Source organism: Pelodiscus sinensis, chromosome 9 (assembly GCF_049634645.1).
Source record: "Pelodiscus sinensis isolate JC-2024 chromosome 9, ASM4963464v1, whole genome shotgun sequence".
NCBI lineage: Eukaryota > Metazoa > Chordata > Testudines > Trionychidae > Pelodiscus > Pelodiscus sinensis.
This window is the reverse complement of record NC_134719.1, coordinates 45,327,617-45,341,009: the sequence shown is the minus strand read 5'-3', so window position 1 is coordinate 45,341,009 and position 13,393 is coordinate 45,327,617. Positions and strand designations below refer to the sequence as shown.

General features: G+C 39.8%; 1 long non-coding RNA gene across 2 annotated transcripts in view; it reads left to right on the top strand.

Annotated features, from left to right (window-relative positions):
• LOC142830599 (uncharacterized) overlaps positions 1 to 9,918 on the top strand; it is a 64,211-nt gene extending 54,293 nt beyond the window's left edge. For both annotated transcript variants that reach the window (XR_012905980.1, XR_012905981.1), the window contains exon 3: positions 9,653 to 9,918. This is a non-coding gene — a long non-coding RNA (uncharacterized LOC142830599). The remainder of the gene's footprint in view (positions 1 to 9,652) is intronic.
• The last annotated feature ends 3,475 nt before the right edge of the window (positions 9,919 to 13,393 follow it).

Sequence of the window (13,393 nt, the reverse complement as noted above, 5' to 3'; positions counted from 1 at the left end):
TAATGAAGCCCGGGATTTGAATTTCCCGGGCTTCATTAGCATAAGCGGGGAGCCGCCATTTTTAAATCCCCGCTGCTTCGAACCCCGTGTAGCGCGGCTACACGGGGCTCGAACTAGGTAGTTCGGACTAGGGTCCTATTCCGAACTACCGTTACTCCTCGTGAAACGAGGAGTACCGGTAGTTCGGAATAGGACCCTAGTCCGAACTACCTAGTTCGAGCCCCGTGTAGCCGCGCTACACGGGGTTCGAAGCAGCGGGGATTTAAAAATGGCGGCTCCCCGCTTATGCTAATGAAGCCCGGGAAATTCAAATCCCGGGCTTCATTAGCAAGTGCGGTATGCATACATTACCCTCCTAGTTCGAACTAGGAGGGTAGTGTAGACATACCCTCAGTGGGCTACCTCTGTGGACAAGAGAACTTACCCACCCCCTGCAATTAATCTCCTTATTAAATTAGTTAAGGTGTAAATAATCATCCTTATTCTGGCAACCCGGACAACAGTAGTCATTTTAACAATCTGTCTATCACTTTTTTTTTTTTTTTTTGTTCTGCTCATTTTTCCATATGGTTTCTTTATCTCCATGTGGAAGTGACAGCTCTCAGGTGATGTGGACAAGAACCAAGCCAAATAATGGGCCCTCTGGGGGTTTGTATTGTCTCCAGCTGGGCAGTCCTCAAAGGAGCAGTTCAGCAAGGAAACCAGAGTCACAAAATCTGCCTCTAGCAGAAAGAGCATTAGGCATAGTTGATAACTCGCCGGATCCATTGTATGCAGTTGCCTGTATCTAGGTGTGTGATTGTAGTGGCTGAAAATGTAAACCTCCATTGAATGTTCAAGTATTTTTTTTTGCTCAATATAACCTGCTTAAGTATTCTAAATCCATTTCGCTTCAGTCTAAGGAATAAAGATATATAAATAGGGCTGGTATATAAGGAATGAGTAGACTTTTACTTCCTTCTAGCAAATAGGTAGGTGGTCCTGTTAAAAAGAAAGTACTGAAAAATCACTATCTCACAAACTTATTTCTCTAGTAAAACAATGTGTATGATCCATGTATGTGACCTATTTTTTACTCTAAGGCTGTGTACGCTATGGATTTTTTCCAGGATACCAGAGGTATCCCAGGAAAAACTCCGCTGCATCCAGGGAACCCATCTGCTCTTCCACAAAAAAAAGCGGAAGAGCATACACACTCTTTTGGAAGCCCTGTCTTCCTACTCCAATGAGGAAGAAGGGCTCTTCTGAAAGAGCAGGCTTTTCTGAAATTTGGCCCATTGTAGATGGGCCAATTTTCGGAAAAGCCTCTTACGAAGAAACTATCAGGAAAAGGTAGGTAGATCATTGTAGTGTAGACATAGCCTAAGATTCATGGCATAGGTTCAGTGTTAGAGGTAAACAACCCTCAATAGTACAGGTGGAGTTTGTATTTGTTCCACGTGCAAATGACTGTCTAATCCCAAAACAAGCTATAAAAATATGTAATAGTAACACTGTTGCCGATTTTCTTACTTAACTCTCCTTGGAAACTCTGGTTTGAGATCACAATAGAATGAATGTAATTGGTTACAATGGGAGAAGGGACAATGTGGGATATCCTATGTTTTCTGTGGTGCACTTTTTTTTCACTGCATTAGCAAGTGAGGGGTAGCTGATAAACTAGGATATGACATGACTTTCACCTGACTAAAACTGTCCAAATGCTACCAAAGGTTGCTGCTAGAGTTGCTACATTTCCACAACCAAATAATGCACTTTTTGGAGGAGAGGGACCTTTGAGAAGCAGCAAGGGATGACAACTGTGTTCCCATATGGGCTTTGTCTAGACTGGAAGCCTCTTTCGAAAGAGGCTTTTTTGAAAGATACTTTCAAAAAAGTCTTTCGAAAAAGAGCATCTAGACTGTAAGCAGTACTTTCAAAAAAGCACACCGCTTTTTCGAAAGAAAGCACCCAGGCAGTCTGGATGTTCTCTTTCAAAAAAAGCCCTGTTTGTATTGAACGCCTTTTTTCAAAAGAGCACTTTCAAAAAAAGGCGTTCTTCCTCGTGAAATGAGGCGTACCGCCGTCGAAAGAAAAGCTGCGTTCTTTCGATTTAATTTCGAAAGAACGTGGCTGTAGTCTAGATGCAGGTGAAGTTTTTTCGAAAAAAGGCTACTTTTTTTCAAAAAAACCCTGCGGTCTAGACAGATCCATGGAGAGAAGTCTGGTGACCAACTATAGGAATATCTTGGAGAAGGTGTGACTGGGGTAAGGATTCATGAAGGCTACCCCTACTATGTGTTGCAAAATGTTGTTTTTCAAGGCTCTCTATAAATATATATGTTATAAAAGGCAAACTGGGGAAATGATTACATATACACTTCTAGCTGGTGTTTGTTTTTGGTTTGGTTTTGGTTTGGTTTGTGTTTCTGTGAGGAATACTCATTTGCATCCTGATTACATTTAACTTTGGCTGCTCTTCCTTATTGAATTCTAATGCCCATTATTTTAGTTTTGTTATATCTAGTTTAAAGAAACAACAACAAAACTGCCTGCTCTGCATTAGGGAATCAATAGACAACATCTGTACGACACCAAAGCACAAATGGAGAGTGGCCTCTGTGGATTTGGCTAGATCCGTGAAGATGACTGCAAATGCATATTTCTGATTATCTCCTCCACAATCAGATCCAGGTTCCCACAGTCACAGGAACACGAGACGTTTGGTACTATTTTTCTCTGTGTCAAGAACAGTAAAATTTGTTAAAATCCGCAGCTTTCAAAAGCTGTTATTCAAAAAAGAATAAGTCTGAGATAAGCAGTATGATACACAGATTATTAATTTGTGGCTGTTCTGTTCAGAACATCTGCAGTGAATTGATTAAAAGTAATTAATACAGAAATTATCTCTACTGTCAGTTGAAAACATTTTCCATCTTTCTCTGCCATAGATTTCATACTGTACAATGTTTAGGAAGCACAGCTGCAGTAGACCTCCTCTAACTTTGTCCTCTCCAGTTCCTTGAGCATTCTGGTTGACAGTGAAGAAAGCAAACAAATCAGCAGCCCTGACATGCTGCTTTTTGCCTTAACTCCCATCAAAAAGCTCTGAAACCTGTAGTTTGCTATTTGACCATGCAAGGAAGTTATTAGCATTTGTTCCTCAGGATGTTTACAAATTTAAGGGCTTGAAAGTTTAGGACACTTCCTTCTATATGTAAGTGCAGAGAGATGGAGTGCATTAGAGAGATTTTGACTATAGCAAGCAGCAGAATGGTTTCACATTACCCAAATCAAATAGACTTGTAGAGGCTTTTTAGCAGGCAGGTTCACAATGTTGTATATTGAACAAACTAAATACAGTCCTGCCTGAATATAGATTTTTGGCTGCATTGGTAACAAATAATCCTTTGCCTTTGTGTTAAAATTTGTATGTTCAGTTGATCTCCTAGAACAATTTTTCTACAGTTAAGAAAAAAATCTATTATTGAATCAGGCTTTTGTTAATCCTTATACCCACCCACATGCAATAAAGTCTTGTCTTTTGCAAGCTATTTTTTAAAATGTTTAGAGACTTTGTGTGCACACTCCAGAGCTCAGTCTACATCTGCTTGAATATACTTGATACCCTACTGTGTCTTGTTTTGGCACATTTTTAATTTGGTATTAAGCTGTTTTTTTCTGAACTTAATACAATAAATAGAATGAAACAGCAGGATATAATAAATGATGATACAATATTTCATTATTAGCTCTCTGGTAATTGTACAATGTTCAGAATGAAATGAAATCCCATTGGGTGTTTAGAAAAAGGAAAGAAGTTATCAGAACTTGCATAGAAAAGTAAATCCATTAAAAATTAGCCATGAAAACAGTCCAAGGGGGAATAAAAAAGCCATGAGTTCAAAGCACCGTCATGGTTTTATTATAAAAAACATTTTTCTTTGTATCCGACTACTTGTGTATAGGGAAGTGACAAAATCATTGGAAAGAGAGCAGAATGCTACAGAAGGATTAGAAATAGGTAGTTCTGTGACTTCAGGTGTTGTTTTAAGTTCAACCATCCTGCTGCAACCGTAGCCAGTGGGAGTTCTGCTGTCTACTCCTATTCTCTATGAAGGCGACCAGAAGTCTGTAGATGCTTTTTTCTGGTCAATTTTTTAAAATGTTGTATTCGAATATGCCTTTTTGTGCACCCTCAATCCTAGGGCTGATTCATTCCCTAGTATAAGTTACAGGAACACCTTAAGATTTCTCTAACATAAGCCCAGCTGTTCATGGGGCTGGGATATGTTCTGACATCAAGGCATCAGTTGGACCCTGTCCCTATCTCTCATGCTAGTGGCCATGTTGGTGGGGCTGGGAGAAGAGTTGTGACATAAGAGGATTCTCCGGTGGAGGGAGAAGCCGTCGTGGTGATTTTAATGTGGGTTTATGGTTTGCTTGACACAGTGAAGTGATGTGAAGCAAATGATTACCCCATGAATTGGAGCACATTGACTGAGAGATTTGAATTAAAATAAAATTCTCAATAACAGTCCCTTAGTGTATCATGCCACCCCTTCTAAAGTTTTACAGCAAACATTTGAGACATATACATCTTTGAATGCCAGCAAACATGACCTTTATAAGGCCAATGGAGGGAAGCAAATTAGAGTTAGTTGGCCTCCAGCTCCTAAACATATAGGGGCTTTTTATCAGGAGCTTCTTAGCTAGTTCAATCGTTGGGACCGTTCATAGGTAAAAAGCTGCTATGGGCCTTTGCTGCCTTCTGGATTTGCAAAAGTGCCTAGTGTTGGCCTAGGTAGCCTTTTCCTAACGCAGTGGAAGTTCTACTGTTGACTTCAGCAAGGTCAATTGTGGATACTCTTGAAAATCCCACTACTGTAGACCAAAATCAGCATTTACTCTAAGGGCACCTGGCAGTGACTCAGAGCAGACCGAGATTTTGTTAAGGTATGAATTACTTTTAAGGGAGCCCCATCCATGGTACTGCACCAATAGCCTCTGAAAGTTAAAAGTCTGAATAGTTAAAATGTAGTGAGATCTCAGAAAGATGGCAAGGGAACTCTGTCAAGATCTGGCAAGAAATCTCAGAAAGATGAGGGATAGTGTTGAAAAATAGGTCTTTCTCTCTATTAGGAAATCACTGTGATATGTCAGATTGTTAATGTTGTTGACTTATTGATGACCACTGAATTGCATTGTTAGTCATAATAAATAATTATATGAAGTCCCCTCTTCTGAAATCCATTTTAGTCTCATGTCTTGACTACTACAATCAACATGTGGATGCATTTCCCCTTAGTTTAGCAAGGAGCAGACATTTTATACTAGTGCATGTAAATGCTCTATGCAAACTCATCAGTTTTCACTTTGCAATACTGCCTGTGAGAAGATTATGAAAGATTGTTTAAAAATATTGAGTACACATCTATGTGGCTTCTTTCAGAGTGATGTTTCATATGGTGAATATAACTGAAATTTTTAACTTAGGTCATATTCATTTTAATTTGTGAGGATCTCTTTCTGCGCCCAGTAAAGACACTATCTATGTTCCCATTGACTATACAGGCAGTCCCCGGGTTATGTACAAGATAGGGACTATAGGTTTGTTCTTAAGTTGAATTTGTATGTAAGTCGGAACTGGCTCCAGATTCAGCCGCTGCTGCTGAAACTGACCAGGGGCTGACTACAGGGAGCTGGAGGCAGAATTGCTCTGACCCCAGCTTCCTGGAATCAGCCACTGATCAGTTTCAACAGCGGCTGAATCTCGAGCCTGGGACAGAACAGCTGGGCTGCCAGGTGGTCCCTGCAGGACCAACCCGGCAGCACCCCAGCTGCTCTACCCCAGGGTCCACAACAAAAGCCTGGTCTGCTTGGGGGGAGGGGGCGCACTAGCTGCGCCCCCACCCCAGCAGACCAGGGACACGGGGAGCAAAGCCTCAGAGGCGCGGGATCCCTCCGCCTCCCCGGCTTTGCTCCAGGTGTCCCTGGTCTGCTGGAGACGGTCCCCAGCAGACCAGGGGCACCCGGAGCAGCTTTTCTCGCCCCTGAGGTCGAGGTGGCAGGACCGCTGCGCTCTGGGCGGTCCCGCTGCCTGAAAGCTCTGGGGTGAGAGAGCCCCGTTCGTAAGTGCGGATCCGACGTAAGTCAGATCCGCGTAACTCGGGGACTGCCTGTATTGGAATTAGAATCCTGGCTCAGATATGAGAAAAATGGTTGTCTTGATCTAAGTCCATATCAAAGATCAGTGATAGAAATTGTGATGGAAGTAATGATGGAAAATGAAGCAAATGGGGTATTTAATGACAAGCTATCTAATAGCTTACCAAACCTAAAAGACTATCTGGTAAACTTTGAAAAGGTGAAATGCTCCATAAAGCTTTATACAAAGCAAGATTTTTATTTAAAAAAAACCCACTTTTTTGCATTTAAAATATGTCAACTGCTTTGAATTTGTCTGAAGTACACAGTGCACTCTTTGGATTAAAGTCTGAGGATAATAACAATAAAAAGCCCTTCTGGAGTATAAATATTTTGTACGATCAAAACATGGTCTAATACTATTTAGTTTAGCAGCACCTTAAAGACTAACAAAACATTTAGATAGTATCATAAGCTTTCATGGGTGCAACACAGTTCCTCAGATGACTGGGGTATTAAAAGTCCTGGGAAGGCGGGAGGGGGAGAAGGTGAAAGGAGAGAAAAGAAGAAAGAGGGAAAAAATGAATTGGATTGTTCAAGTTACAAGAGGTTGATAAGAACAATTTGCACCTTTATTGTAACTTGAACAATCCAATTCACTATTTTTTTTTCTTTTCCTCTCCTCCCCACCCCCTCCTTATTTATTCTTGGATCTGGATTTTTAATACTCCAGTCATCTGAGGAACTGGGTTGCACCCATGAAAGCTTATGATACTATCTACATGTTTTGTTAGTCTTTAAGGTGCTGCTAGACTATTAGTAAAGTTTTTCCATTTACAGACTAACTTGGCTACCCCTCTGAGATTTTCTTAATTTTGCATGTTGTAAATCCCTCTATTGCTCTATCCTTATATCTTCTGAGCGAGGAATATTTATTTTCTATTTGACAACGCTTAGCATGTTGTGTCTTGTTGGAAACTCTCCCACTCCAGGGATAAATGTGGCTAATTGTAGTCTCTTTCGTTATAGTCTTGGGGTGAGGAGGAGAGTGAGAAGAAATGAGGCTAAATCATGCTGGTCCTTATTAAGATGAATAATCTCTCTTGTGTTGAGTAGAATTGTCCATGTGAGGTTTTTCCTGATCAGGCCCCAAAAGAACAAATCTCTAGTCTTAAAGCAGTGAATTTTAAAGAAAGCAGTTGCTGTGTTTATAGCTAATGTTATATCCTCCCTCTGCAAGGAAATCACCAGAGGAAGTAATTTAAAATGCAGTCTTGGAAGGGTAGGAATAAAAGTTCTAGTCCCAGCTTTGCTACTGAGTTGTTGTGACCCTGGATTTCTGTTAGTTTTGCCATGTATATTGTTGAAGCTGAATAAATTAGTCCAGTAAGAATGTGCTATAGAAAGTATAAAGAATTTAATGAGCATTTGCAATTGCAAATAATTTGGCAGATGCAAAGGCCAATATGTGCCTCTCAGAAAACATTGTGCTTCCATCTATTTGAAACCTACTGTATCTACGATTCAAAGAAGCTAAATATTAAAAGGGAAAAATAAACTTGACCTAGCTTAATTTAACTAAAAGAAATTTGGTGCTTTTCTTATCTAGCTCCTTAACTGCACCTCAAATTCCAGTTCTAGTTTAAAACATCATAAATGTTTTAGTCTGCATTCTGTTTATATCCATACATAGATTTGGGGGGGGGGGGGGTATACAGGAGTCTCGCTTGTGCAGTGAATGAAGTATTAGGTTTCCTTTGTTAGAAACTTTAGTGAGCTCTAAAGATAGATGCCTTTTACGGCTATTCTGAGAGAGAGAAAAAAGGAAGTACAGTATATGAAAGAATAGTTAAAACCCAGACATGCTGACATTATAATACAGCATTTCATCAGATAATGTGGTGTTTTGACTAGTTGTCTGCAGCAGGTCTATAATTTAAATCGCATTAATGGGACAAAATTGCGATAGCATGGAAAAAAGAGAAATCTTTGGATCTGTATTTACAATGCAGATACAACAGCCCGCTTTGAACTTGTGGAGTCAAATGTTGTCCAAAGACACTAGTCTCTCTAGAAAAGAGGTGTGTGGTGTTTCTTCTCTTACCACAAACAGCCTTTTTCTGGTTAGGGTGTTTGGCTGCTATCATTATAAGGACCCAAGGCAAAGAGAAGCTGCTTATATTTTGACTATCCCATGTCCAGTTAACATTAATAAAGAATTCACTATTGTGAATGGTGTCATGACTGTGTTCTTCGTGCCGTTGACTTTTCAATATGCTGCTTTATACTTTCATTAAAGTAGCACACAAAGCTAACTTATACAAGCAGCCACTGGTGTTCAGCTGTAACACAGTTGCACATAACCCTTGACTGCATCTCTGTTATCTCATCTGGTTCTACCAAGCTGTAATGCTCTCTCTGGCTTTCAAGGGTTTTCTACTTTTTATTTTAATTCTGTGCTATTAAAATTACAACTAGAGTATCTTTTTCTCATTGGATTTAAGCTATATAACTTCTCATATTCCTTGCCCTCATGGAAGCCAGATTTTTAATGCAGCTTAGTGTAATGTATACTGCAATTGTTTGCCTAAATAGTGATTCTTTCCAACAGCAAGCCTGCTCATTGACTATCTCATCACAGTAGTTCATGAACTGTTTTTTTTTCAAATACATATTTCAAAAGGGAAAAAATGAATGTTGTGTAAATGAAACATATTTACATATTTCAGACTTCTAGTGATGGGGGGAATATGATCAATTCTTGTATTTTGTGAACCCAAACAAAAGAATGCAACCTTTGCAAGGAGTTACTCATACCACATTGCATATACATTGGCTCATTGTGTATAACTTGATTGCAAAAGCAGGTAAATGTGTTCTGCCACTACTTGCCTCTCCCCAAAGCGAAGTTTAGGTACTCTTACTAAAATAGTCATACTGTACATGACGTAAGCCCTACTTTGGTTGTAGAGACAAACCAAAAGAAAACTGTTGTGAAATAAGGCAGCTTCTCCAAAACCAATAATCTAGTCAACTGTAGGGGGAAGAAGATGAGCAAACAACTTTGAGTAGTTAGTGTGTGTGTGCGCACTTGCCTCTTCCTCTCATTGGAAAAAACTTGAGGTTAATCACAATTATTATTTCTATTATGTAAATATTTGTAGACAAAGAAGTCAAGGTAATTAAGGCAACCACATTAATTGGAAGTAATGTAAAACAGATTACTCATATGAGGTGTATTTCATCTATTGTGGTGGGTGTTTTTTTTTTTTTTTTTTTTTTTTTTTTATTGGCCATAGCAATCCTTCCAAGGGTCATTCTTCAACCTGTGAACATTTTGCTGCTTCTATAGCACTTCACATATACTTTTTCTATAATTCAAGTTATGCATTCGGCTGTGAGAGTATTATCACATCCTAATATTTCACAAGTACTGTAAATGCTTTGGTTTGCAGAGTTTTCTTAATCTGAATAGTTAATAAAAAGGCAGACATGTGTTAATATCTTTTTCTGTTGCCTTAATTAGGTCAATTTCTCCAAGATCAACCCCTCCAAGTGTGATTGAGCGAAAGAGGTCTGCTAGAGGGGTCTATTATTGAACTTCTAATGATGAGAGTAGTAAGTCAAAAACTAAGGGATTGAGTGTTTCAATACAAGAAAAGTTTACCAGGATCCCAGTAATTGTGATATGACATTCTGACAACAATAAGGATTATCATGTGACATAATTTTGGTGTAAATGTTTGCCACTCAATTTAAATAAAATGATCCCTCCCTTTTCTCAAATCTGATGGATAGCATATCTCCTTCTACTTCCTTTGTTTTACTAACCTGAGATGAGTAGAACTAAATTTGATTCTTTTGGTAAAAGTTAATGACAAAAAGGAAGTAAAACTCTTCCTTCTGTATTTGTTCTACCAATGTATGTATTCCATTTTTTTGTATGAATCTTGATCTTTCCTGAATGCCTAATATTTATTCTTTATGGAAGTTGAAACTAGTGTCTTAAATAACAGATCTCCATCTCTAGTATGGAAAGATCTGCATTTCTGATAGGAACCACTGAATATGAAATGCATTGGTTTAGTGTCATTGTATCTCTTGTCGGCTGGCCTAAAGACTATAACAGTCTGATATTTACTTGCTGCTGAATAAATTCTCCTCTTAGCTCAAAGGATAAATGTCTGTGGATTTTTTGGTGCTAAATGTCTCAAATTTATATTCTGCAAATTTGGGATGGTGTGTATTTGTGTGAACATTAACATACATGCACACACAGTTCATTACACAATGTAACAACTGCTGCAATTTTAATACCTCAGATTTTTTTTTAATTCTATTCTCTCATCAACATAGTTCCTTAACATACCTTAGCCAACAAAATTAAGGCAACAAATTCACTGAAGAGGCACAGGCTCTATAAGACCTATTTTTGAAACTCTTTTATGTTGAGTAGTACATTTCAGTAGAACCATTCCAAGAGTAACAATTAGAACTAACTGAGGAGCAAGGCCAGAAGAGGGGATTCAACACCCAATCTTTCCAAGCTCATCGTCAGAAGCAAACCCCCCACAGACCAGGACACACCAACTCAAAGCGTCACCAGACCCTTCCAGAACAACTGCATCTGGTTTCAGATCTTCTCCGCAGTACACTGATCAACACTCCCTACAACACACCTTTCAAGACCCTTGGGTCCTACACATATCTATCACAACATGTAGTATACCTCATCTAGTGCATTAAATATCCCCAATAGCTACTGATAGAGATGCAGCCGTGTTAGTCTGGTGTAGCTGAAACAAAAGACAGAACTAACAAGATGGTTTATTAGGTGATGAGCTTTCGTGGGCCAGACCCACTTCCTCAGATCAATATGTGGAAGAAAATCGGCACAACCATATATACCAAAGTGATACAATTTAAAAAAAAAATGAACGCATGTAAATTGACAAATCAAATTTTAGAACAGAGTGGAGGTGAGGGGGAAAGGTAAGTTTCTGTGAGGTAATGACATTAGGGGTGATAATTGGGGAAGCGATCTTTGTAACAAAGATAGTTCTGTCTTTTGTCCCAAAGGCTACTGTGTGGGTGAAACTAGACAATCACTATATTCTCAAGTGAATTCACACAGGAAAATGGCAAGACAGAAACACTCCTGAAGGTGAACACCTTTTTTCCCCTCCAAGGGAGCCTGCATAACACTTTCAAAAGATAAGCCTGATTCATTTCCCTGATTATGTTGTAAATCTAGCATCTGTCTCCTTGTCCTATGAATGCAGAGTTGACTGGTCCCTTAGGGTATGTCTAGACTACATGCCTTCATCGATGGAGCCATGTAGATGAGTTTACTAGACATAGGAAAATGAAGCGGTGATTTAAATAATCGCAGCTTCATTTACATAAAAATGGCTGCCACGCTGTGCTGATCAGCTGTTTGGTGGCACAGCGGGGAGTCTGGACGCGCCGCGGTCGACAAAGGAAGCCTTTGTCGACCGCTCCGGTATGCTTTGTGAAATGAGGTTTACCGGCGCGATTGACAAAGGCTTCCCTTGTCATCCGTGGGGCATCCAGACTGCTCCGCTGTGCCACCAAACAGCTGATCGGCACAGTGTGGCGGCCATTTTGATGTAAATGAAATGGCTCTGTCAACTGAGCCATGTAGTCTAGACATACCCTTAGGCTGTGTCTATATTGGCCCCTATTCCGTAATAGGGATGCAAATGTAGCACTTTGGAATAGGCAAATCCGCAGGGGATTTAAATATCCCCCACGGCATTTGCATTAACATGGCTGCCGCTTTTTTCCGGCTTGTAGATAAGCCGGAGAAAAGCGCCAGTCTGGACGCGATCCTCCGGAAAATAAGCTCTTTTCCGGAGGATCTCTTTTGAAAGTAGGAATAAGAGATCCTCCGGAAAAGAGCTTATTTTCCGGAGGATCGCGTCCAGACTGGCGCTTTTCTCCGGCTTATCTACAAGCCGGAAAAAAGCGGCAGCCTTGTTAATGCACATGCCGCGGGGGATATTTAAATCCCCCGTGGATTTGCCTATTCCAAAGTCTACATTTGTATCCCTATTACGGAATAGGGGCCAATGTAGACACAGCCTTAGTGTTTGTGCTAAAAACTTGATACTATACTTGATCCACCTTGCATTTTGCTGTAATACTGAAAATACCTTTCCCATGTCTGAAGAGGAGCTCTCTGACTCAAAAGTTTCTCACCCCAACATAAACTGGTCACATACCTTGTCTGTCTAATATCCTGAGACCACACAGGTACAACTAAACTGCATACTCCTGGCCTCAGTAACTCAATGAGGATCAAGATTGCAGGTGGTTAGTCTTCTCTCACATAGCACAGGTCAGCATCTTCTGATTCAAGTAGACACAAGAATGGCTAACCTGTTCCCAAATTGCTCTGCCTGCCTTTGTACATGAGTAGAAAAATCATAATTTACTGTTAAATGTTCATAACTTATGGCTTGGTATACGACTGCCTTTTACTTAACCAATTAAATACTCCTGGCCTGTGCCATTGTACTTCACTTCAAATTTGAAGTGACAAAATAAGATATAAACATTTCCCATTCCATGATGGTAGAGCAGTGATGAATTAATATAGTTGTTTCTGACATGGGAGGGAATCATTTTGTGTGGGTGTGGAGAGTGAGAGAACTCATACATGTGCATTTATGCTACTCTTGTCACCTTTTCCATTAACATTGTATACCATACAGTATTTCCATCAGTGATCAGATTGGCTGCTACTCTTGTGTTTTAAAGCGACAACCATATCCTGTAACAATTAAAACTCTGAGGAGAGTACAGCTCACTTCCTGATTTAGAACAGAAGTCGCAGCTGCTATCATGGTAGTAGGTTTCCAGATGTCACTGTTTGTTGAATGGAGTAGTGTTGTAATTGCAGGAAGGAAGGGGCATGATTTTGCTATCAGAGAATGTTGTATTCATTGAAACCCCCTGCGTGTGACTGCAGTGATGTAAATACAGAATACACAATGAAGCATAATATAGTGGGACAAAATTTGCCTTCACGGCACAACATGGCCATTAAGTCAATGAAGGAACTGGTGTATGGATTTGAGGATAGAATATGGTATTTTATATATCATGTAAAGGAAAACAGAAAAATGTTAAAACATTTAGGGTCCAGTTTGAACTGAAGTGCTATTCTATATTTCCAATACTGCTCAAGTTATTAGCGCACACAGTAAAACGTATTCGATGAGTCGAGAGCTCAGCAGTGCCT